Source organism: Mustela nivalis, assembly GCF_964662115.1.
Source record: "Mustela nivalis genome assembly, chromosome: 15".
Taxonomy (NCBI): domain Eukaryota; kingdom Metazoa; phylum Chordata; class Mammalia; order Carnivora; family Mustelidae; genus Mustela; species Mustela nivalis.
Window position 1 is genome coordinate 11,609,352 of NC_139034.1, and position 26,205 is coordinate 11,635,556.

General features: G+C 42.7%; 1 protein-coding gene and 1 pseudogene across 2 annotated transcripts in view; one reads left to right on the top strand and one right to left on the bottom strand.

The window, feature by feature from the left end:
• The window catches only part of LOC309848753 (uncharacterized protein), a 339,042-nt gene that overhangs the window by 102,118 nt on the left and 210,719 nt on the right, over positions 1–26,205 (top strand). The gene's annotated exons all lie outside the window — the stretch shown is intronic.
• On the bottom strand, positions 18,661–21,218 carry LOC309848745 (proton-coupled zinc antiporter SLC30A5 pseudogene; annotated as a pseudogene). The gene has a single exon. The product of its transcript is annotated as a proton-coupled zinc antiporter SLC30A5 pseudogene (transcript).

Below are 26,205 nucleotides of genomic sequence, written 5' to 3' on the forward strand. Positions count from 1 at the left end.
GTAGCATTACCACACTACTTAAAAGATATTGACTGTATTCTTAGCCCCACTACACAGTTTCACAGACTGGGTCACAGTTCTGAACAATGGTGAAATAACTCCTCCAATCTTGGGAAGCTCCAGAAAATTCTGCAGAGTGGTAGGATTTTAACTGCAGCAGGCACAGGATAGCCCTGGCTCTGTTCTTCTACTTTGCGGAATAGCTTCCACCCAAAAAGGACTCCACACACGATTCTTCCGATCACACCAGCACATGTGGTTGGTGAACATGGCCTCCATGCCGGGAAAAGCAATAAGCAAAAGAGTATGAACCAATCTGGGCACCTGGACCCTGGCCATTCAGCCCTTGGAAAGACAACCAGTCGCTTCCTGTTCATTTTCTCAGACCCTAAGTGACCAAGTCAAAGTCTGAGACTCTCCAGATAAAAGGAACCAGAGAGGCACATGGAAACTGATGTAAAACAGTGGCCAAGAAATGTTTCAAAATGAAAAGGCAATTTGCAGACCATCACGTAGTGTGGGTTCCTTTCTGCACAGTGCTTGTGTACTATTAACATAGCATATATGTATATTTAGAGTACATTCTGGAAGAATATTACCAGGATTATGATACAATGATTATTGTTTTGAGGCAGAATTTTAGAATACCTCAATTTCTATTTTACTTTGACATTTAATTCTTTGATAATAAGCACATATTTGTTCTGAAATCAGCAAAAAAGTTTTAATTTTAAGGAACAACCTAAGGAGTTCAAACTCATCATTTTTACATATGATCAGACATTATTTTATTAATGACAGAATGAGAGACTAAAAGTAAGATTATCTTAGCCCAGAGAAGTACCATCAAGGCCCTATTATTTCCTCATAGCGCCATATTTTATGCCCCAAAGAATATAGGATAGTTAATAGGATCTGAATCATTTTTTTGCTCTGACAGGAAGGCACTGAGCAAATAATCAAAATTGTTGAATAAAGTCTATATGGAAACTTACAAACTTGATTCTAGTTTGTATCAAGGTTTCCAATTGCTGCAAAGGTCAATGCTGGACTCTACCTCATTTTCCTCTTCATTTTTCAAATAATATTGCACAAAAAGTTACATTCTATTATGTCACTCAATGACAAATAATAAGCATTTCCCTACATTGTTAAAAATTCTTCAGCAACAATAGGTGTTGGTGAAGGTACAGAGAAAAAGAAACCCTCGTGCTCTGTTGGTGGGAATGCAAACTGGTACAGCCACTGTGGAAAACAGTATGGAGGTTCCTCAAAAAATTAAACATAGAAATGCCATACGATCCAATAATTCTACTACTGCATATTTACCCAAAGAATATGACTTTGAAAAGATCCATGCAACCCAACGTTTATCGTAGCTTTACTTACAATAATCAAGATATGGAAGCAGCCTGAGTGTCGATTCACAGATGAATGGATAAAGACAATGTGGTACATATTAACAGTAGAATGTTACTCAGCCATAAAAAGGAATGAAATCTCATCATTTGCAAGATAGGTGGAGCTGGAAAGTATTCTGCTAGGCAAAATAAGCCGGTCAGAGAAAAATAAATACCACATCATTTCACTCATATGTAGAACTTTAGAAACAAAACAAACGAATTAAAAAAAAGAGAGAGACCAAAAAACAGACTCTTAAATACAGAGAACAAACTGATGGTTACCAGAAAGGGGGGTGGGAATTCTTCAGAAACAGACTTTAACAACCATGTAATAAATAGCTACAATAGCTATGTAATAAAACAGCTGTGTCTTGGTTGATTTGGCCATTTGCCTATCGTTAGCCTTTTAGGTCTTTCATTAGCTATTAGAGATAATCAATATTTATCAATTCATTAATTTCCTAATTTGATGAATCATTTTTGCTCACTTGTTATGCGCCAGTCACTGTACAAAGTGCTGGAATGCAGCAACCAACAAAGCAGACACGGTCTTCCCAGCCAACGGAGTTTATGGTCTGGTTGCAAGACATCAGCCAGCCAAATGCCTACATTGCTGTACACTGCGCTGACCACTTGGATGAAAAAGTGAAGTTTGACGACAGCTTATAATTGGAAACCTGACTGCCGTGATCTCAGTTGTGCTCCCCAACCCAAATACATATGTTGAAGCCCAAACCCCCAAGACCCCAGAATGAAATTAGAATTTAGAAAGAAGATGATTGCAGATATAATTAAGATGAGGGCATTTGGGTGGGGGCCCCATCCAATATGACTGGTGTGCTTACTAAAAGGGAAAATTTGGACACAGAGACACACACAGGGAGAGCACCGCATGAACATGAAGACAGGCACTTACCAACCAAGGGGAGAGAACCCTAACAGATTCTCCCTCACAGCCTTCAGATGGAACCAGTCCTCCTGGTGCCTTGGCTGCAGACTTCTGGCCTCTGGCACTTGAGACAATACATTACTGCTATTCAAGCTGCCCACCCCGCCCCCATCTGTGCCACTTGGTTATAGCAGCCCTAGACGCAAGAGGCCTCTCTGAGGAAGTAACGTTAAGCCGGGACCTGACAGATACAGAGGAAAGGAGAATGTGCTGAAATTAAGATGAGGGCTGTCATAGGCATTGGATGTTGGGGTTTATTCTCTGGTTGAGAAGCAGGGAAGTGATATGATCAGGGTGGTCCTTTTGTATTCCAAGATCCACAGAAGATCACAGACAGTACTCTCACTCTTTTACATAGAAAGAAATCTAACCCGGGGAGTTAGTTGCCTGCAGATTATTGGAAGGGCTGGAAGGACAGCCTGTGGACTGGGCCTCGAGGAGGGGTTTCTGGAACATCATCACAGAGCTCACCCGCCAGGGAAGCCATTACATCTGCTGCAGTCAGGAAGCTGTGGAATCTGGCAAGTGAGGCAGCACCTGCTGACCATGGAGGCAGCAATCCCACATCCACAAGCCACAGCTTCAAGGCTCTCTGCACCTGTGTCAGCCACACCTACTAGACCCACATGTACAAGACGCACCTGTGAAAGCCACACCTGGGAGACCCACATCTATGGGGTGTGTCTCTCTCCCTGCCTCTCTTTGAGCTAACTCACATGGTCCACCAGTACATCTGATTTAAGCTGAGCTGATTTACAGTGCTTCTGGAAGCCAAGATGCATGGAGTCTGGGAAATAGGGTCTTCAGTTATCAAGCCGCTGTAGGACAGATAGATAGACAGTGGGAGAATGTTGGGACAGACATTAAATTTGCCAAAGTACTGTATCACTTTGGCTATCATGTAGAAAATGATTGGTGGAGGCAAAGGTCAAGGAGGGAGGCCAAGAGGAAGGCAATGATGGTAGTCAAGTGAGAGGTGGCTGTGGGTCAGGTTGCGAGGGCAGAGGTAGGATAGAAGCAAGAGGCTTGCTTCCTGACAACAACGCCCACAATCCTTGCTCTGGTCAACTAGGTCCTACCTTCTGCTCTGGCCTCATCTCTCCTTTGCCTTTGATCTCTCTGCTCTTTCAGGTCCCTGAGCAACACAAGCCTGTCCCTACCACAAGCCTTGGCTCAAGCTCTTTCCCCCACCTGGGCTGTCCCACCTTGAGACTTTTGTGTGATTGACTCCTTATCAAATCCCAGACTAAATCCTTCACCTTCAGAGAGACCTCCTGTGACCACCTATTCCCCAGCCAATCTACACATCACACTGCCTCGGTTTTAGTTTTTAAAGCATTGATAGCTCAGTGATATCTCCTTGTGTGTTCACCTCTGAGCAGAGACCCCATGTGTCCCCTCATCTCTGAGTCTCTGTGCCTAGAACAGTGCTGGCTACACAAGTGACCACTCACAGATGACAACAGGACATGGGGGATAAGAGAGGGAAAAGCCAGGATTGACACTCAGTTTGCTGGGCTGGACCACTGTGTAGATCATGGCACAGAGATTTGAGGCAAGAAAAGAGGCAGTGTTTGGGGCAAAAAAGAACACAGAACTGACGTTTCTTTTTTTTTTTAATATTTTATTTATTTATTTGACAGAGAGAGAGATCACAAGCAGGCAGAGAGGCAGGCAGAGAGAGAGAGAGGAGGAAGCAGGCTCCCTGCTGAGCAGAGAGCCCGATGCGGGACTCGATCCCAGGACCCTGAGATCATGACCTGAGCCGAAGGCAGAGGCTTTAACCCACTGAGCCACGCAGGTGCCCCAGAACTGACGTTTCTTATATTTTAAGTTGGAAATGCCTGTGTGGCAGATGGAACAATGCCTTCCCAATAGTGTCCACACCCTAATCCCTAGAGTCTGTACTGTGACCGTATACAGCAAAGAGACTTTGCAGGTGTGACTAAGTTAATGGTCTAGAGATGAGGTTGTCATCGAGGTGAGCCCATCGTAGCCCAGGGTTCATTTTATTTATTATTTATTTATCTGTTTATTTAAAATTTCATTTGTCAGGTAGAGAGAGAGAGCACAATCAGGGGGGGAGTCGCAGGCAGAGGGAAAAGCAGGCTTCCCCACTGAGCAAAAAGCCCGATTCAGGACTGGACCCCAGGCCGCGGGGATCATGACCTGTGCCAAAGGCAGACACTTAAGCCAGGTAGCCACCAAGGCATCCCTAACCCAAGAGTTCATCTAAGAGGGAGGCCGGAAACCTGGAGATAAAGGAGCTGTGGCCATAGAAGTGGGGATCAAAGTGACGGGAGGAAGTGGCAGGAGCCAAGGAACACAGGCAGCCTCTAGAAGCTGGAAAGGCAAGGAAACTTCCTCCCGTGGAGCTCCCAGAAGGAAGGTGCCTCTGCCAACATCCTGACTTTAGACTTCTGACCTCAGAACTATAAGATAATACATTTGTATTGTTTTAAGCCACTACGTTTGTGATCATTTGCAATAGTACCATTAGAAAACTAAAATAGCCCATAAAACATTGTACATGAAGATGTCAAATAAATAGTCAACGCATCTTTGTTCGAATCTCTGATGATTTTCAGCAATAGAATAGTGACTCGAAGAGGAAGAACTTTTACATCGTCATATATATCATAAAACCCCTTCACAAACACATCATGCCAATGAGCTCTCTCATCACGTGTGGATAATGGAGCCATCCTGGCACACATACATCGTTATGTTTGCAAATCTGATATTCAAATAATAGCGTAATTCTGGTTTGCATTTCCTTTAACTGTTAGTGAGGCAAAACACTATGCATATCTTTATGAGCTGACTGTCATTTCCTCTTCCAAAAATTACCTATTTCATCTTTTACTAGTTAGGATGACTCCATCTCAAGCAACAGAATACTTAGCCTAAAAACAGCTTCAGCAACATAAGGTTATTGAAAAACCTCACATTTGTTGGAAACTTGGTTCGGAGCATCAGTGACTTAAAGGCTGTGGTCAAACGTTCTGTGATTTTCTTTGGGATACCCTCACAGTCACGGCCTGCTGTGGCCATCCAAGCAGCCAGAGGATGAACCCTTGACTTAGCCCGCTTCCCCAGCAAGATGGAAAGAGGAAGAACGTCCCGCTGGCCCCTCTTTCTCCTGTACTTTCCCCAAAGCCTGAGTCCACGTCATGATGTCTCATCGGTCAGAACTGGACACACACCAATATGAATCTGCTAGGCAAGCAGCGAGTGAGGCTTCCTGGCGTTTCTCTGTCTCTTATAAATAACACTTTCACACCTCCAGAGTGGGCTTCCCTAGCAGGGAAAAGACATCCCCACCTATGCCTGTGCCCATGGCCCTGTTGCAGTCTTGTTACTTTTCTGAGCATTTGCATGAGCTTTACAGAGTAAGGATGCTCAGCCTTCATCTGTCATTGTCCAGCCAGTGTTGTTCCCTAGTGTGTCCACCTTCTCATTTTGTTTATGGTTACTTTTGTCTCTTCTGTTTTCCAGGTACCAAACGAACTCCGTGATTCTTCAGGAGACTGAAAAGCGTTAGTGTGCCTCCCTACAACTCTCAGAAAGCACCAAGCAAAATCCACTCCAACTGGCCAAGGCCCAGGTGTGGACGATGTCCTCTGCGGGTCTGCGTGGTACTCTACTGTGCCCTACAGGTGCAGGAGCTTATAAATAACACTTTCACAGCTCAGGCTCTCAGGGGTCTGAACTCATCTGAGGCCAGAGACCTTGTTGCAAAGGGCCCGGTTCCCCTCCGAGAAGGACGTGAGGGTTATAAAGATGCCACGCTCTGCTTTGAAGTCCATCATTTTCCATCGCGTCCCCTGGGCCATCCGTGGGGATATGCTCCCACTTTTGATTTCTTTGGCCTTTCCAGCTACAGAACAGATCCCGCACACTCGTGTTTATTATACCCTGGAGATGTCTGAAGGTCCTTCACGTAGGGCTGGGCACCTCCGAGTGCCTGGAAGGTCCTCGGGAATAAGGATCGCATCATCTGCTTTGGGATCTCTCAAGCACCAAGTTCCAGAGGCTCTCCGCTGTGGACCCTTTTGCTAGTACGAAAACATTCCATGAGCACCCGCTTACCCCCACAACACCTGTGCACACACACGTTTTTTTAATTTGTCAGGTCTATTGGGAAGCTCCCCACCAGGTCCCGGGGCCTAGAGGTAGGTTCCCAGGATCCCATATCACACCTGATCCCTGTGCCAGGGCTGGACGACTCCTACAGCACTTTGGCAGTTGGTGCAGAACAGGAACCCAGCGGCGAGTGTCTACCACGGGTCCTTCATCCCCAACCAGCACACAGATGTTTCTCTTCTTTGTCAGTCATTTTTGGCCGGCCTGACCTTTGAGTGTTTGTGATTCCAGAATATTGGATGCCTGCCCAATCAACCTCAGATTGCAAATCCGAATTCTCTGCCTCCCAAACTTTTGTCTGCTTTCCCAGCTCCTTCGACGAGGTGGTGGCAATCTTTTAAGGGATGGTGGACAAAGAGCACCTTCAAGCTCCCTATGTAGAACATAGCGGTTCCCTAACTAGACTATATAAGGAACATTTGTTCTTTGTCACATGGTTATTAACAGTTCTGGGGATCCTTGTGTGAAGATACGTGAAGCTCCTTCAATTAGATTTTCTGTTCAGTTTTTGTGAGAAATGCTTAATAATAACCAATGACAAAAGATAAAGGAGTTTACATTGTTATGTAAAAGGACAAGCCTCCCATGTAACTCAAATCTTCTGGTTTAATCTGCTTCCCTGAGCTCTGAATCCAGAGGCCCAGTGGTCTATGGTTCCCACCAGATGGAAGTGCACGGCGGCCGACTCAGCGGTTCCAGTCTTGGTAAGAGGCCACCACTGATTCATCTCTTTGCCAAAACTCATGCCCTCCCTTTTATTCCACCAAACTAGTCACCAAGCTTTCGTCCTTGTGTTCTCCTCCATGGTTCTCAGGGCTGTCCCCTCCACTTCATTCCCACCAACATGGTCCCAGTTAAATCTCCCTTCTTTTTATACTGGGATTACTACACAGGGTCCTCACCTCTCTGTCTCTCTCTCTCTCCCGACCATTCTCCTAGCTGCTGAGGAAGGGATTATGACAAAGCACGGTCTGTCTCCCAACCTCAACGGCACTTCCACACCTCTGGGTTCAAGACTCTTCTCAGCGTGGCCACCAGTGTCTGCCCACCTTCCTAGGCCCCCCACACCCTTGGGCTCCAGCCCCACAAATAGCTCATGGAATGTGTATGACTTGCTTTTGTTAGCCCCTTTCACCAACAACTCCTTTTGCCTGTGTTTTAAATTTAATTAATTTAATTTAATTTAAATAAATTCAAGCATGGTGGCTAGAGGTCCCGAGTGAGGGAGCCAATAAGAGGGGGTGGGTTGTGGGCTCTTGATTGACTGGTTTGCATTTAAAGCAAGCAAACTCCCAGGACCATCTTTTGCCTCCCCTAGGAATCAGCTCACCCCGGGGGGGGGGGTGGTCTCTCTGGTCAGCAAGGCTCTAGATGTCAAAACATCAACTACAGAAACTAGAAAATGTGGTTAAAACAGACTAGAATGCCCTTTCTTTCATCCCCGGCATAACTGGCGGATAGCATGTCATGGCATAAGGCTCCAGAGTTTCCCTTGTGGCCTCAGGTAGGCCAGGGAGCACCCCCTGAGCTTTGGTTCCCCATCTGTGGAGGGTCACAGGACAAGATGTGGGTGATGAGACCAGCTGCCAGCTGCATAAAGGGCTCTGCATGGATGTCAGTTTCCTCCTCTCCAGCCTTGTCTTTTTGGGAAACAGCTCAATGTTCCTTCCTCAGGACATTCTCAGACCCCTTGGCCTGGGCTCCTTGTTCCCCTCAAACCCTCGGGTCACCTGTATCTCAGCACTTAGCCCACCAGATAAGATCTGTCAGTCTGTCTGTCCATCTCCTCCCACCCCTTCCCACTGGATGGGTCTTTCGGGGAAAGAACATGACCTCCACATTCGAATCCTGATGGCACACCACAGACCCTGGTTCCTGCTCACAGCAGCTCACTCTAAAAACATTTAGAAAGTCAATGAATTACTCATGGCTTTGCCATGTCCACAGCCTCCCAAAGGAATGTACCACATGGGCCCCTCTAGGGAAAGACACTCATGCTTCTTCACCCGGAATCCTCTGTACTTTCCCCTGCTTGAAGTCAGGCCAGGCCATTAGCACATCTGCACATCAGGCTAGGCAGGCACCAGCTGGGGGGGGGGTGTGTGTGGCTCAGCTCAGGAGCTGATTTCCCAAGCACACCCTGCCATATGTGCCTGCCACAGATGGCCGAGGCACGCCAGCTAATGAGGCAAAGTCACGGGCACCACAGCCTGCTGGAAAATGAGCCATACAGGCTGCTCACCGATGCCTGCCCAGGAGGGGCTCTTGGCTCTGGTCCAGACTTGGTCTCCGCATCCCCCCACTCTGGGAGCCTGCTCCTGGCCAAGGCCCCAGGCTTACCCCACGGTAAAGCCCGGTTGCTTTGATTAAAAACCTCAGCCCATAGAAACAGGTGTACCGCATCTAGCAAGGGGGAAAGATCCAATTTTTAGTGATTTCTTAATAAGAAAGTGCCATTAAACGCACTTAGGCTCTCATGGTGTAACTGGCAGAATGCTGTCATGGCCCCAGCCTCATTAACTTTTATTACCACTCCACTCTGCTTCTAGAATGACAGCCAGAGCCTTGGAGGCTTGGCGGCACTCACAGGCTCCAATCCAGGGAGCAGGCAGGAGGAGAAGCCCCTCCAGCTCCAGAAGCTCCTATCTGTGGGGTCTTCCTTTGGCTCAGCTGTCACTAGGGTGCCTCGTGACATTTGTTCCTGGGAAAGAGAGCAGCTGTTTCTGATGTGTGTGCTCCCAGGAGGGCGAGGGGGCGGGAGGGGAGGGAGAGACAGCTGCTGGGCCAGCAGGCCCCCTCATTCTCTAATCCTGCCTGGGCTGCCCACCCTCGGCACCTCAGATACCCGGAGCCTTGTGGGGCAGGACATGGCAACAAGCAGCAGGTCAGCCAAGCACACTTCATTCCGTCTTCCAGAAACACTTACTCAGCTGTTAGTATGTGCCCGACAGTAGATAGGTGTGGAGGGTACAAAGAGTAAATAAAGATTGTCTCAAAGTACTGGGGTTCTAGGAGAGTCAAAGAAGGACCGATGCAAAGAAAGGATGACACCATACCCTCAATCAGAAGCGCTTTCGATTCAACCTGGTGGGAGTCAGGTGGGCTTCCTGGTGGAGGTGAGGTCTTGCTGAGTCTTGAAGGAGGTATGTTAGTACATGTGTAAGTGGAAGGAAGGGAGAGACCAGACTGTCCAAAGGAACAAGCAAGAGAGAAAGGGCACCACCCAGCCAGAACACCACATAATCCAGTCACAGACTGCAGTCCATAGATCCAAATGAGGTCATATCAATTATATTAGTGCTCAGATGTGAGAAAAATAACACCCAGCTAAAATAACTCAAGCCAGGGTTTTCCAGACTTCAGTGCACACACAAATCACCAGGGATCTTGTTAAAATGAAGATACTGAGTGAGAGGATCAGGGGTGGGGCCAAGTTCATTAGAAATGCAGAACGTGGGGTGCCTGGGTGGCTCAGTGGGTTAAAGCCTCTGCCTTTAGCTCAGGTCATGATCCCAGGGTCTTGGGATCCAGCCCCACATCGGGCTCTCTGCTTGGCAAGAAGCCTGCTTCTCTTTCTCCCTCTGCCTGCCTCTCTGGCTACTTGTGATCTCTGTCTGTCAAATAAATAAATAAAATCTTTAAAAAATAAAATAAAAATACCTGAATCAGGTGGTTCCATGAGGGGTTTGGTGGTGCAACAATGTCACTACGGCCTCAGGCTTTTCTGTCTCTCTGTCCTGCCATCCTTAGCACCTCACCCCTCATCTTATATTCTTATAATCAAAAGATGGCCCTTACAAGCTCTGCACCTCCCATCCTCCCACAACAGAATCAAAGACAACAAAGGGCATTTCTCCTAACCTCTTTCTTTTCACCAGAGAGGAAAATCTATCACAGAATAATATTATATTACATATATTATTATATAATTTAATTATATTATATATTATATTATTATATAATAATTATATAATATATTATAATATTATATAATCTCCCAAAATATATATGATATGTATGTAAACAGATATATAGATACATGTTTTTACCTATCTACCTATCTATAGAGAGAGAAAGATTATATGGAATTGGCTCAGTCATAGAGGCTGAGAAGTGCCAGTATCTGCAGAAGGAGTCAGAAGCTGGAGACCCAAGAGAGCCAATGGTGTCATTCCTGTTCAAGACCGAAGGCTGGAGAAGAAGGAGAGTCAATGGTGTAAGTTTTGGTTCAAAGTTCAGTGGGCTCTTAAATCCGGGAAGAGCCAATGTCTTGGTTCAAATCTGCAGGCAAGAAAAACCAATGTTCCAACTTGAAGGTTGTCAGGCAGGCTTTTGTTTCTATTCTGGCCCTCAGCTGAGGGGATGAGACTCACCCACATTAGAAAGAGCAATCTGCTTTACTTTACTTTGTCTACTCATTTAAATGTTAATCTCATTCAAAAGCACCATTTCAGAAACACCCAGAATAATATTTGGCTAACTATGTGGGCACCCCATGGCCTAGGCAAGTTGGCACATAAAATTAAGCATTACATCTCCTGGCAGTCCCTCTCTTTGTTTCATTGTCCAGAACTAAGTCATGTACCCACTCACTACCAGTTCATGAACCATGAACCAAAGAAAAACAGGGTCCTGTGATGCTTCAACCAATCATGACTGATCCCACACTATTGAACCCAACTTCTACATGTATACTTCCACCAATGCTGAACTGAACAAAACCAGGGTTCTTTAGCAAAAAAGAAGAGAAAAAGTGGCTATAGGTAGGCGAGCAACAGAACTAAGACCCAAAACCATGGTTCACAGCTCCCACTTCTACCATTAGGCCCCTTCCATGCTCCCATTCATTTCTGGTAATCCCAAAGCACTGTCCATTGCTTCCTCGTATGCAGTCTAGAGTGCTGCTCACTACCTGTATCCTCCTTGTGCCCAGCTCTTCTGTGCAGCCTCCACTGCTCCACACTGTAGATCTCTGTTGATGGATCCCAGACTTGATGTGACCCAACATCTTGGCAGACCCTGAGAATGGAGAATGAGAATGGCTCCCTATCAGGTTTGCTTGACTGGAAAGTGCTAAAGTTCAGGGAATTGTTCTACAGATTAGCACTTGTGGTCTTTCCCTTCCCAGAGCTCACATCTTATCCTAAGGGCTGGCTCTACATGCCAGCCTCCAGGCTGTTCCTAAAAACACTACCTCCCCTTCTGTCTTGTACGGATCCACTGATGAATTTTCTCAAATGCCTCAGAGCCATTCTTTGTACTGTGACTCCCTTCTACCAGCACATCTCCATGACCTGGTCATGACTCCTGAATTGTGTGTGGCTCAGTTTCAGATATATTTTGAGTGTTTTCCACAGGGAGTTTCTCTGCTCTCATTTAGATCAGTGGCCATAGATATGTGGGTGGGGAGAGACATCAATTACTCCCTGCACCAGACATCCCTATCTCAGCTGTCTCAAGATGAAGTGTTCAGCTATATGTGACTATATAGTAATTTTTAGTGTAGTTAAAAGTGGAGTGGAGGCTACATCAAGAAATGAAGTTGGAGGGAATGCCTGGGTGGCTTAGTCACTTAAGTGTCTGCTTTCAGCTTGGGCCATGATCCCAGGGTCCTCGAATTGGGTCCCACATTGGTCTCCCCATTCAACAGGGAGCCTGCTTCTCCTTTCCCCTGCTTGTGCTCTCTGTCTCTCTCTCTCTCAAACAAATAAATAAAATCTTAAAAAAAAAAAGAAGAAGAAGAAATGAAGCTGGAGTGGTGTGCAAGAATACTCATTCACTCAATCATTCAACAAATATTTACCGAGCAGCAACTCTGTGCCAGGTGCTTTCCTGGACACTGAATGCAATGAGACAGCCATGCTCCCTACCCTCATGCAGTTTACTTTATGGATCACAGAGTTATCCTAGATACATACTGAAGAATTTGGAGTTCTCTAAAAGGTCACAGGGAGCCAAGTGATACAGGATTTGATCACATAAAGGCATAATTAATTAATGGCATTTGTAACAGTTCTCTTTAGGACCCATGCAGAGGTTGAACTAGAGGAAGCAATAACTAAAGGCAAGATGACTATTGTCCATGCAGTTACTTAGGTGAAAAATGATCAAGGTCAGATCCAAAGCAGTGGTCACTGGGTTGGGGAGAAGGAGATAAGTACAAAACACATAAAGGAGGCTGAGTCTACAGGATTTCATGAGCTCACAAAAGACATGACATGAGAGTGATGGCAGAGAGGGAAGAGTCCATGGAGACCTCTCCACTCAGGAATGGCAGGATGGATACCAGTTTCAGGGAAATATGTTAATTTAGTTTTGATCACATTGAACCTGGATCATTGGTAGGACACGAGCCAGGCCCATCATGGTTAGATTACAGTCTTAGATTCAAGAAAGAAATTTAGTTTGAACAAATTCTAGTTTGAACAAAATCATCATCATGTAGTTTAAGTTATTTATATGGATGAGATTCCCAGGGAAAGAGAAAGGATGTAGTTTAGGACAGAAACTTAGATATAATATTTAGGGCCTGTGAGAGGAGGGAGCCTGAAAAGGGCCCCGAGAAGGAGTAAAAAAATCAAGAGACAACAGAGCCTTTCCAAAAGGAAGTAGGCAATTCATTTGGGACATTTTTATTGAATATCTCCTATGTAACGGGCACTGTTCTAGGACCCAGCAGTGAGGGACAAGGCCCACCTTCATGAGGCCATCAGTCTACAAGAGAAGACAGGCATGAATCAAGGAAGTAGGAAATCCTGAAAAGATGGCAAAGCACTGCCCATTGCTAGCCCCTTCACCAAGCACAACCTTGGAGATGCCAAAGATCTGCAAGAAAAATGTATAAAGTTGAACAACTGAAGTAAAGATGGTGACTTACTCTTAGAGAAGGGAGAGGGGGTATTCATTTTGTACAGAGCGGCCTGGGCAGAGGCGGGCATAGTACCACCACCGGAGAAGAGACTAATATGTGTTCCTTTCTCCTCCATAGGACCTGGGTGCTTGATGCCTGCCTTACAGCCCCTGTGATGAGGAAACACCATAGTAAATTTGTGGCAACAATAGCAGCCAGGAGGATGAGTGGTGGACACACATAACAACCAAGGAAAACTGATTAGCCCCTGAGCGTTCCTGAACCCCTGGCCCTGAATGCCCCACACCTCAAAGACTGGGTAACTGCAACAAGGAAGATAGTTGCTAAGAATGCCAGGGGAGAGTGTAGTGAAGATCCATCTGAGACAAGAATGTCTTGTGAGGGACACTAAATGGGTGTCCTCAAGAACGGAACACAGTACCACGAGGTCTCCATCCTAAGGCACAGATCACCATTGTAAGCCAGGTTTATCACCAGAAGCACATGAACAGGGAGCAGTTACTAAACAACATCAACAATCCTCATATTATCTAAAATGTTTGTTTTTCCATTAAAAAAATCACATGCAGGGGCAACTGGCTGGTGCCTTTGGCTCAGGTCATGATCTCAGGTCCTGGGTTCAAGCCCCACCTTGGGCTCTCTCCTCAGCAGGGAGCCTGCTTCTCCCTCTCTCTCTGTCAAATAAATAAATAGAATCTTTTAATAAAGTTACATGCTAAAAACAGGAAGTTGCAGTCTGTACTCAAGGGAAGGAACATAGTCAACAGAAACTGACTCTGAGTGGAATCAGATGTTTGATTCAATCAGTAACAAAAATTTCCAAAGGGCTAGTAAGAATATGTTCAAAGAAGTAAAGGAAACTGTCAAATAATCAACAGAAAATATTATATCAATGACTGTTATGGACTGAATGTTTGTGTTCCCCAAAATGCATATGTTGAAGCTCAACCCCCAATGTGACTGTATTTAGACATAGTGATAGTGAGGAATCCTGTCATGAAGGTTAAATGAGATCACAGGCATGGGCTGGTACCCACAGAAAAAGAGGAAGAGGCATTCTTCGTTCTTTCTCTCCACCAGTGCGAGAGCTCAGCAAGAAAGCAGCTGTTTGCAAGCTGGGAAGAAAGTCCTCACTGGACATCAATCTCGCAGGTCCTTGATCTGGAACATCTAGACTTCAAACTGAGAAAATAAACGTTGTTTAGACCACTTAATCTGTGGTATTCTATTATGGTAGCCTGAACAGATTAATACAACGACTTCACAAAATCTCAATAGAGAAATAGAAACTATTATAAAGATTTGAACAGAAATTTTATAGTTAAAAAATCCAATAACTGAAATTTAAAACTCACTAGAGAGGCTCAGTGGGGATTAGAGTTGGCAGAAGAATCAGTGACATTGAAGAGTGATCAATGGACATTATCCAAACTGAAGAACAGCAAGAATCGGGATTGAAGAAAAATAAACAGAGGTTCAAAGTCCAGCAAGGTACACCAACATACATGCAGTGGGAGTCGAAGGAGAACAGGAAAGGAAGAGAAAGAATAGGGAAATTATTTGAAAAAGTAATTGTCAAGTAAATTTTTCAATCTCCAAAATTTTTGCAAATATGATGAAAAATCCATCAGGGAAATATCATAGTGAAAAGTGTATTTGCACCTGACAAGAGAGTCTCAAAATACATAAAGAAAAAACTGACAGGACTGAAAGGAAAGAGAGACAATTCAACAATTATAGACAGAGAATTCAATACTCCTTTCTCAGAAATTGATTGACCTAGACAGAAACTCAATACAGATATAAAGACTTGAACATTCCTCTCCAAAATATCAGAATTAGACATAAAAATACATATTAGGGATTCTCCAGAATAGACCATATGCTAGACTCTTAAACAAGTCTCAGTAAATATAAGAAGAATTAAATAATAGCACATGTGTTTTCTAGTCCCCACAGAATTAATCAGATGTCAAAAACAGAAAGAAAATTGGGAAATCACCAACAATTTGGAAGTTAAACAATACACTTTTAAGGAACCTTGGGTCAAAACAGAAATCACAAGACAAATTTAAAAATATCTTGAATAGGGGGCACCTGGATGGCTAAATCGGTTAAGCAGACAACTCTTGATTTCGGCTCAGGTCATGATCTCAGGGTCCTGGGATAGAGCCCTGTTGGGGATTTGTATTGGGCTTCACGCTCAGCTGTGAGTCTGCCTGAAGATTCTCTCTTTCCCTCTTTCCCTCTGCCCCTACCTGATTTGTTCTCTCTCTCTCTCTCTCTCTGTAAAATAAATAAATAAATCTTTAAAAAAATATCTTGAGGGGCACCTGGGTGGCTCAGTTGGTTAAAGTCTCTGCCTTCAACTCAGGTTGTGATCCCAGGGTCCTGGGATCTGCGTAGGTCTCTCTGCTCAGCAGGGAGCCTGCTTCCTTCTCTCTCTCTACCTCCCTCTCTGCCTACTTGTGAGCTCTCTCTCTATCAAATAAATAAATGAAATCTTAAAAAAAATAAAAATATATAAAAATATCTTGAACTGGATGAAAGTGAAAACATAATGCAAAATTTATGAAATGTAGAGAAAGTGAGACCTAGAGAAAAAACTAAACTTTAAATACTTATATTAGAAAAATTACATATCCAGAGTGCCTGGGTAGCTCAGTCATTAAGCATCTGCCTTTGGCTCAGGTCATGATCCCAGTGTCCTGGGATCAGCCCCATATCAGGCTCCCTGCTCAGCAGGAAGGCTGCTTGTCCCTCTCTAGCTCCACCCTCCCCAAACTCTGCTTGTGTTCCCTCTCTCCATATGTCATAAATAAATAAAATCTTTTTTTTAATTACATATCTAAGACCAATAATCTGAGTTTCTGCCTAAAGAAACTATTTAAGAAAAACAAATCATGCCCATAGTAAATAGAAGGAAATAATAAATATCAAAAAACAAATCCATGAAATAGAAAACAGAAACACAACAGAGAAAATAAAGCAACCAAAGCTGGTTCTTTGGAAATGTCAAAAGATTGATAAACCTTTTGTCAGACTAATCAAGATAAAAGAAAAGAAGACAGAAGTACACGTCATGAATGAAAGAAGAAGCATTACTACAGAGTCTACAAATATTAAAAAATGATAAGGGAAAATTATGAATAACTTCATACTGACTCTAGTGTGTGATTTTTCCTCCATGCTACCAAGCAATTTTGTAACACCAGCTGTGTATCCCACAAGTTCAAACCCATGCTGACACTATCCACCTGGAGATAGCATCAGACCCCACAGGTCAAGAACTCAGTCCATTATGACTTGCTTAGCCCAACTTTGGGTACCAGTTCGAAGTCTAGGATGTCACCTGTGCATCAGAATGACTATTTACAAATCAGATGTTCCCCGACCCCTCCTCAGGTTTGATTAATTTGCATGGGTGGCTTCCAGAACTCAGAGAAACATGTTACTTACTATATCACTGGTTTATTTAAAAATGATATAATTTGGGAGTAGCTAGATCTAAGAGATACAGAGGGTAAGGTATAGGGAAAGGTGCAGAGAGCTTCCATGCCCTCTCTGAGCTCGGCTTTCCTATGCCACTCTCCGTGTATTCGTTCCTTTGGGTTTTATGGAGGCTTCATGCACATAAACACTATTGATTAAATCATTGGCCACTTGTTGAATTGAATCTCCAGTGCCTCTTCCCTTGCTTGAGGTGCCTGCTGCAGTGGGGGTGGGGCCCAAAATTTCGAATCTTTTTTTTTTTTTTCCCCACCACTCAAAAAGTTTAATTATGTATTGAAGATTCTGGACCAGAAAATGTGTAAGGATAAGACAAAGAATATCAAAATAACTTGTAACAAATATCTAGAACCTCTCACATATTAAAATTGTTAAGATAAAAATAAGATTTACAATACATGTTTGCCATTATGGTATAGTTAAAAAAATAACACCCATACTAAAATTAATTCATCCTACTTATCAAAATTCCTATTATATGAATGAAAATATTCAAATGCTTATAAATAGGTATTCAAAGGTTTCTTTTGAACATTCTTTGGTGTTCATAAAACTGCATATGTTATTATAGATCTCTTTATCATACATTTTTTCAGACTATACATTCAGTTTAAATTGGAAATGAAAAAATATAAATTAGATATCGCTATAGAAAGTAGTTACAGGGTTGGGGCGCCTGGGTGGCTCAGTGGGTTAAGCCGCTGCCTTCGGCTCAGGTCATGATCTCAGAGTCCTGGGATTGAGTCCCGCATCGGGCTCTCTGCTCAGCGGAGAGCCTGCTTCCCTCTCTCTCTCTCTGCCTGCCTCTCCATCTACTTGTGATTTCTCTCTGTCAAATAAATAAATAAAATCTTAAAAAAAAAAAAAAGAAAGTAGTTACAGGGTAGATATTTTGATTTCATGATGCACAAGTACTTACGGACAAGATTCACTTACTAAATTTAAAATAACTACCTATTCTTTGATACTTCTTATAGATCCACATGTCCCAGAAATTAAAAAAGAAGCTGTGTTTAAGGCAGAAAATTCAAATGTGAGATGACATTATTTATGATTCTCTCAGCTGGTTGTTTCACAAAATATGGAGCTAAATGAAAAATGAGAACCCTCGCATTGCTTGGATCCCAGCTTGACAAGCAACTTGGAATGGCAGATGCATAACAAGAAATGGAATATTCTACTTCAGAGGAAGAAGACAAGTGATCGAATAACATGCACACAACTTAGTATAAGTTCTTTACCCTAATAAAGTAATTATTCATTTGCAAATATTACCAAAAGTAAAAAAAATTTATTTTACAGAGTGGTTGGTTTTTGTAATACATCAATAATGTTATATACTTCCCTATTGTCAATGCTTGTCTCATTTCAGTGGTTGGTTTCTCCCAAATAATTTAGTTTACATTTAAAGTGGCAATACAGCTTTTACTTAATGGATTGAAGTTATAATTAGAAACCAGTTTTATATACAGAAAATCCATAAATATAGAACGTTTATTCCTATTTTATCCTAGGGTTATGCAAAAAATTGACTAAAAATTTTTCATTTGGGTCTTTGTAATAAACATGTAAATACATTATTTACAATGGAGATGCTTTCTGACAGAAAGTAAACAGACAAGTAATTTTGGTCTTCATTAGAATCCATCATTATATGTTCATTTTTGAAGATGATGTGATACATCATGTTCACTCAAATTTCAAGATTCCTGTTATACACATAATTCAAGTAATTATTTTCCTTGTACAATTAATGCTTCGTTCTGTATTTAAATTTCCTTTAAGAAAGATTCCTCGATCCAATAGCAGGGAGCTTTAGAATTTTTTTCGAATACAGCAAATGTTTCTGTACAATTATGTGCAATTTTCTTCCTTCTGGCAATATTATAAATACCAAGTAAATTAATCTTCGTTGTTCATATCCCACAGGTAATTCTTGAGTTATCTCACATGATGTAAGTACCATCTTTGTAGTATTTCATGGACTCCATTTGTTTTGTCATAGCTAGAACATCATGAAATCCAGTACTTAGGCCAGACATATGTTGAAAATATGCCTCTTTTTCCACTTGAATTGTTAAATTATTTACTCCAGCATCTTTAAGTATTCCTGTGACCTGCTGTACAATTCTTTGTTCCAGCACATCTGATGTCACCTGTATATGAATTGTTCCTGCCACAACACTGGCTGAATGACGCCAAAAATGAGGGTCTCGGTATGATATTAATCCTTCAATTTTCTGTATCTTTTCTAAAGCAAGATGTAGCTCTTTTTCATATTCTGGTGGCAGTCTCAAAAGTAGAACCTGACAGGCATCTTTAATCAGTGGAACAACACTGAGAAATATTAATATAGCAATAAAGAGAGAACACAGGGGATCAGCAATGAACCATCCAAACTGCTCTCTAAGAACTGTGGATACAATTACACCAATACTGCCAAGTGTGTCTGCCAAAACATGTAGAAATACACCCCTCATGTTAGCATTCATGCCTCTGCCTGCAGATCCGTGGCTGTGACCATGCCCATGGTCACTGTGTCCATGCATATGGTGGGAATGACTGTGATCAGATGAATGACAGCTTCCCTGAGAAGCTCCATGGTTATGGTTATGGGCATGGCTAAAGGCACAGATACCAATAAGGTTTACTATCAGCCCTCCAACTGAGACTGGTGTTAACATATGTGTGTCTAATTCCGGAGGATCAATTAATCTAGCCACTGACTCCATAAACACAAAAAAGGCTATTACCATTAGAAAAAGTCCATTAATAAATCCAGAGAGAATTTCTATTCGGCCATACCCATAGGAAAAAATCCGAGTTGCTTTCCATCTACTCATCAAGGCCACAAAAAGACCCATGACCAAAGCAGAGCAGTCAAAGAGCATGTGAAATCCATCTGAGATCCGACCCAGACTATTGGTCAACACGCCATAGAATAATTCAACAAAGGTAAAAAGCAGATTCAAACACAAGAAGTAAAAGATCTGCCTAGAGTCATTCTCCTCAAGAATTTGTTTTAGTGATTCCTTAATAAACCTGGGGATCGATTGGGAGCTATGCTGGAAAGCATCACCCATGAAATTATAGGGAGGTGTTCCTTCAGGAGAATATCCAATTAGGGTGCCTTTCTGTCCTCTCTTGGAGGGAGATGATAAGATGTTGGCAGACAAAATGAAGAATATAGCGCTCACTACCACTCCTCCAGACAGGACATGTTCAGCGCTTTCCTGGTGTGCTGCTTTGTTCAAAGCTTGAAGCTGGTCTGTTATTGGATGTGTCCAAAAATTTCCAAAAAGTAGAGCACTAATACAAATGGGAAAGGATTACCATAGCGGGCATATTTGGAAACTTCCATTTTGACTGAACAAATGGAATCGACATAGAAATCCAGGATCATGACAAAAAAGATAACTGTTGTGAAAGGCATTATGAGAGAAAACCAAGACTGGACTTTACTCTCAGTTGTCACAGAAAGAACAATGACCCATGGGCACAAGAGAAGCACAGAAACAAGATGGGATAAAGCTTGAAGACGTTTGGCTCCACCAACATCTACAGAGAGTTTTCTGGAAGCTTGTGATCTGCCACACCTACGAAGGCAATGGCTGTGTAAAGCATGTGAGTTAGAGCACTGTCATGATGTCCTTCAGGGGGTTCAGCCATTGTAGCCATGAGATCATCATTGTCGAAAAGCAATAGGCAGATTACAGCAATAATGAAAAAAGCAGCCCCTCTTGTCTTTGCTGGGCCTCCTCCAGAACTAGTGAACAAAACACTGAGTAGTGAGATGACAACAACATCACTGTGTTCAAATAGCAGCAAAGTCCTTAGTGGTCCACAAAGAGTGAGGCCAGAAAACCACAAGAGTGAAATGATACACCCAGCAACTGCATGTTTAAATATTTTGATCCACTGGTGTTTGGTAATACTTTTTCCAGAAGAAAATGGCTTTTGACACAGAACCATAAAAAATGCAGCCCCGAGTTTTAATATAAAAATGAATTGAACAATGTGAACTGCTTTTAGGAGATCATATGATTCAAAAAGTCCCACAGCCTTCAAAAATTTAGTGAAACATAGTAACACAATATATTTTGCTAATCGAGCGCTGGGCACGTCCACGGGTCCAAGGCCGCCGCCGCCGCCGGGGCCGGCTAGCACCTCGCCGCCGAATTTCTCCTCCATTCCGGGGCTCAGGAGCCGCCGCCAGTGCCCCGGCTGCGCGGTTTCCTCCTGTCTCGCCGCTGCCGCGGAACAGCGGGCGCAGGCGCGTCACTCCCCCATGGCAGCGGCCCCGTCGTGTCCCCGCAGGCCCGACCGCCGCCGCCGCCGCCGCCGCTGTACCGGGCTCTGGCTCACAAGCACACGCGCGTCGGTTCTAGGCCGCGGGCAGTTCCAGCGGCGCCGGGGTCCCTGGAGGCGCACCGGAGCAGATGGTGCCAGGCCATGTCATCAGTTGGAATCTTTTAATCACACCAGTCCCCATCTTTAGGTTGTCTAGGGGCTTTCCACAAGTCACCTTATTCACAACAAAAGACACCTTTATCAATCTCGTTACTTAGAAAAATCCTAAGGTTTTTAGAAGTTCTGTGCAAGGCCAAAGACCAAATATACCAAAAACCGAAATATGACACCAAGATATGATGCAACTGAGATAAAATGGAAAAAAAATCCTAGGAAGACAAAATTGCCAAGACTGATTCAAGAACAAATAGAAAACCCTAAAAGACCTATTGAAAGGTAAATAAATAGAATTGGTAACTTAAAATATTCCCACAGAGAAAACCACAGCCCAAAGGTGGTCAATTTTAGTGGTAAATTTGGTAATTTCTGTAAAATATTTAAGGAAAAGGTAATACACATTTATACAAAATCTCCCAGAAAACTGAAGAAGAGAGAACCTTTCTTATCTCATTGTATGAGATCAGCATTATCTATTACTAAAATCAAAGAATTATAAGAAAAGAAAGGCACAAACCAGAACATAGAATTATAAACACAATATTAACAAATAGAGTCCAACAATATAGCAAATGGATAATGCTTCGTAGCCTATTGAGACACGTCCCAGGGATCCAAAGTTGGTTCACCATGAGAAAATCAGTTTATGTAATTCACCATATTGGTGGAATAGAGGAGAAAAAACACATGATCATCTCAACAGATGCAAAAAATATTTTAACAAAATCCAACATCTATTTCTCATTAAAAAAAAAAAAAAAAAAAAAACGAAACCCAACCAGGAACACAAGGGAACTTCCTCAACCTGATAATAGGCATATACAAAAAATCCCTAAACTAAGAGTGAGCAGCTGAATGCCTTTCACTAAGCTGAGAACAAGGCAAAGATGTCCTCTTTTACCACTTCTGTTCAACACTAAACTGAAAGATCTAGCCAGGGCAGTAAGTAGGCAAGAGAAATAAATTAAAGGTTTGCTGACTGGAAGGGACAAAATAACATTTTAATTTTCACATTATTCTATATGTAGACCCTCTATGGGATGTTTTTTCTATTATCCTCCATATAGAAAATCCTAAGAAATCTGTGAAATAAACTTAGCAGTCCTGCAGAATCCATGATCAACATACAAAAATCCATTATATTTCCATATTCTAACTAATGAAATTAAGAAAACAAGTTCATTGACAATTTTAGCTGTTTCCGAAAATCTGAAACAAGGACAAATCTGACAGAAGATGTTCAAGGCCTAGGGATTTGTTTTGCTGTGCTGCAGACTATCATAACCTCAGCAGCTTAGAAATATACTCACAGTTTCTGTGGGTCAAGAGTTTGGACACAGCATATCTGAATACTCTGCTGGGGTCACCCAGGCCATGAGCAAAGTGTCAACTGAAGCTGTGGTCTCCTCTGATGCTTGGGGACCTCTGGAAAGTCTTTTCAGTGTTTCATCCTCTTTTAAGAACTCCCCTAATAAAGTTGGGGCCGTGTAAGATTACATCCTTTTTATTAACTCAGAATCCACCATTAGTAACCTCATTACAGGCATGTAATGGGTCCTACCCACACGCTATACTTATGGGTCCTACCCACACTCAAGGGGAGGAGATTACACCGGGTGCCTATCCCAGGAGACAGGAATTTTGGTGGATATCTTTGTTTTTATTTGTTTGTTTGCTTGCTTTAAGATGTTATTTATGTATTTGTCAGAGAGAGACAGAACACAAGCAGGAGGAGTGGCTGGCAGAGGGAGAAGCAGGGCAGGCTCCCCACTGAGCAGGGAGCCTGAAGTGGAGCTCAATCCCATGACCCTGGGATCATGACCAGAGCCAAAGGCAGACACTTAACTGACTGAGCCACCCAGGCGTTCCTCGTGGTACATCTTTGAACTCTGCCAACCACAACTTGCCCTGTAAAGACTACAAAACATGGCTGGAAGCAATTAAAGACCTAGGTAAACAGAGAGGTATACCATGTTCATGAGTTGGGAGACTCAATATTTGTGAGATATGAACTCTTTCCAAATTGATTTATAGAGTCAGTGCAATCAAAATTAAAATCCCAACAGACTTTCTTATAGATATTGACAAGTTGGTTCTAAAATTTATATGGACACGCAAAGAATAGCCAAAGAAACCAGACCAGCCAAAGTGACTTTTAAAAAAACGATCACGGTTGCCTGGGTGGCTCAGTGGGTTAAGCCTCTGCCTTCAACTCAGGTCATGATCTCAGGGTCCTGGGATCAAGCTCCGCATTGGGCTCTCTGCTCAGTGGGGAGCCTGCTTCCCCCTTTCCTTCTGCCTGCCTCTCTGCCTACTTGTGATCTCTTTCTCTCTGCCAAATAATTAAATAAACTCTTAAAAAAAAATCAACGTTGGAGAATTAACACTACCAGATTTTAAGACTTACCTAATCCTGTACAAGAGAATGCACTGCTCACACAGATCAATGAAACAATAGATTCAAGAAACAGACTCACATACATACATATGGACAACTTTTTTTACAAATATGCAGAGGCAACTCTGGAGAAATGGTCCATAAAAGAAAAAGGGATACATTAGACTTTGTCCAAATGAAAACTTCTGCTTTTTGAAAAAACAGTAAGAGACTAAAAATCAAGACACAGATTGGGAGAAAACATTTGAAAGTCATATATCTGAGAAGAAACTTGTCTCCAGAACATGTATTTATTTCTTAATCTTATATCTCAATTTTATTGAGATATAATTGATAAGTATCACTGTATAGGGGCAAGGTGTATAGCATAATGGTTTGATTTACACATATTGTGAAATAATTAAAATACACTTAGCTAACATGTATCATCTCATAGAAATGCTTGGAAAAAAAAAGAAAAAAAATTTTTTTTCCTCGTTATGAAAACTTTAAGGATCTACTATCTTAGCAACTTTCAAATAAACCACATAGCAGTGTTAGCTAAGGTCATGATATACATCAGACCCCTGGCACTTATCTATCCTATAACTGGAAGTTAGTACCTTGGACCACCTCATCCAGATCCAGTTTCCCACCCCACCCTGCAGCTCCCCAACTCTGGTAACCACAAATCTGATCTCTTTTCTATGAGTTTGGTTTCTGGGGGTTGTTTGTTTGTTTGTTTTAGATTCCACATGAGAGTGAAGTCAAACAAGTACTTGTTTTTCTGTCTAGATTGTTTCAAATAGCATAATGCACTCAAGCTCCATCCATGTTTTTGCAAATAGAATGTATTCATTTTAAAAACCTTTCAAAATTCAAGAAGAAGATAAAAGACACACAGATGGCAAAAACCAGCAGAAACATACTCAATATCATTAGTCATTACAGGAAAGACAAATTAAAACCACAAATGACCAAAACTAAAAAGACTGATCATGCCAAGGGTGGCAAGGATACAGAGTAACCGGAACTCAGTTTGGAAGTTTCTTAAAAACCTAAACATAAACCTACCATGTGATTCAACCATTCCACTCTTAGATCTTTTCCCCAGAGAATTAAAAGTACTTGGCCATAAAAAGACTTATATATGAATGTCCACAGTATCTCTATTTGTCCTCGCCCCAACTGGGAAATTATCCAAATGCCCATCAACATGTGAATGGGAAAATGAACATAATAATATATCCCTATTTTTAGGTGGAAGGAAGGGAATAAAATATTGATTCATAAAACAACAGGGCTCAGTCTCGAAATAATCATGGTGACTTCAAGAAGCCAGATAAAAAAGTGTACACACTGCAGGATTCCATTTATTTAATGTTTTACAAAATGTAAACTAACCTTCAGTGCTAGAAAGCAGATCGATGAGATAGAGAGAGATGAGGGGGGTGGGAGCCCAGAATTAAAAGGGGTGCGATGAACCTCTGTTGGTATAGACATGTTCATCATCTTGATGGTGGTAGTTTCACTTAGTGGTATACAAGCGCCAAAGCACATCAGATCATGCACTTTAAATACGTGTGGTTTAGGGACGCCTGGGTGGCTCGGTCAGTTAAGCATCTGTGTTCAGCTCAGGTCCTAAAACTGCGGTCCTGGGATTGATCCCCACGTGGGGCTCCCTCTTCAGCGGAGAGTCTGCTTCTCCCTCTCCCTCTGCCCCTTCCCCTGCTCATGCTCTCTCTGTCTCTCAAATACATAAGCAAAGTCTTAAAAGATTTTTTTTTAAAAAGATAAATAAATACGTATGGTTTATTGTCTGTCAACTCTACCTCGATGAAACTATTTAAAAATTGTCAAGTTAAACATGGTTGGCACGAGTGCCCCTGAGGTGGCACAGGGATTGCTGTCGCTCACCGCCGGTGCGTACAGACTGTCAGGGTGTTGCTCTCTCAGTGATGCTAAGTGCTGATCACTTGGCAAGGGGCGACTGCCAGATCTTCCCATTATAAAGTGCATTTTCCTTTTGCAATTAATGAATGATTTATAGAATGATACATCTACCCTGTACAAACACCCTCTTCCTCAGTTCCCCTCCTACAAATGTTTGCAGCACGAGTCAGCCAAGTATTTCTGTAAAGTTCCAGATACTAAATAATTTACGCTGGGTAGACCACATTGTCTCTATCTCAATTATGTGAATCTGCCATTGGACTACAAACACAGGCATTGGCAACACAGTGTTGAATGAGCATGGCGGTGGTCCAGTAAAACCTTACTTATGGGGGTGCCTGGGTGGCTCAGTCGTTAGGCGTCTATCTTCGGCTCAGGTCATGATCCCAGAGTCCTAGGATTGAGCCCTGCATCAGGCTCCCTGCTCAGCGGGAAGCCTGCTTCTCCCTCTCCCACTCCCCGCAGTTGCGTTTCCTCTCTTGCTGTGTGTCTCTCTCTGTCAAATAAATAAATAAAACCTTAAAAAGAA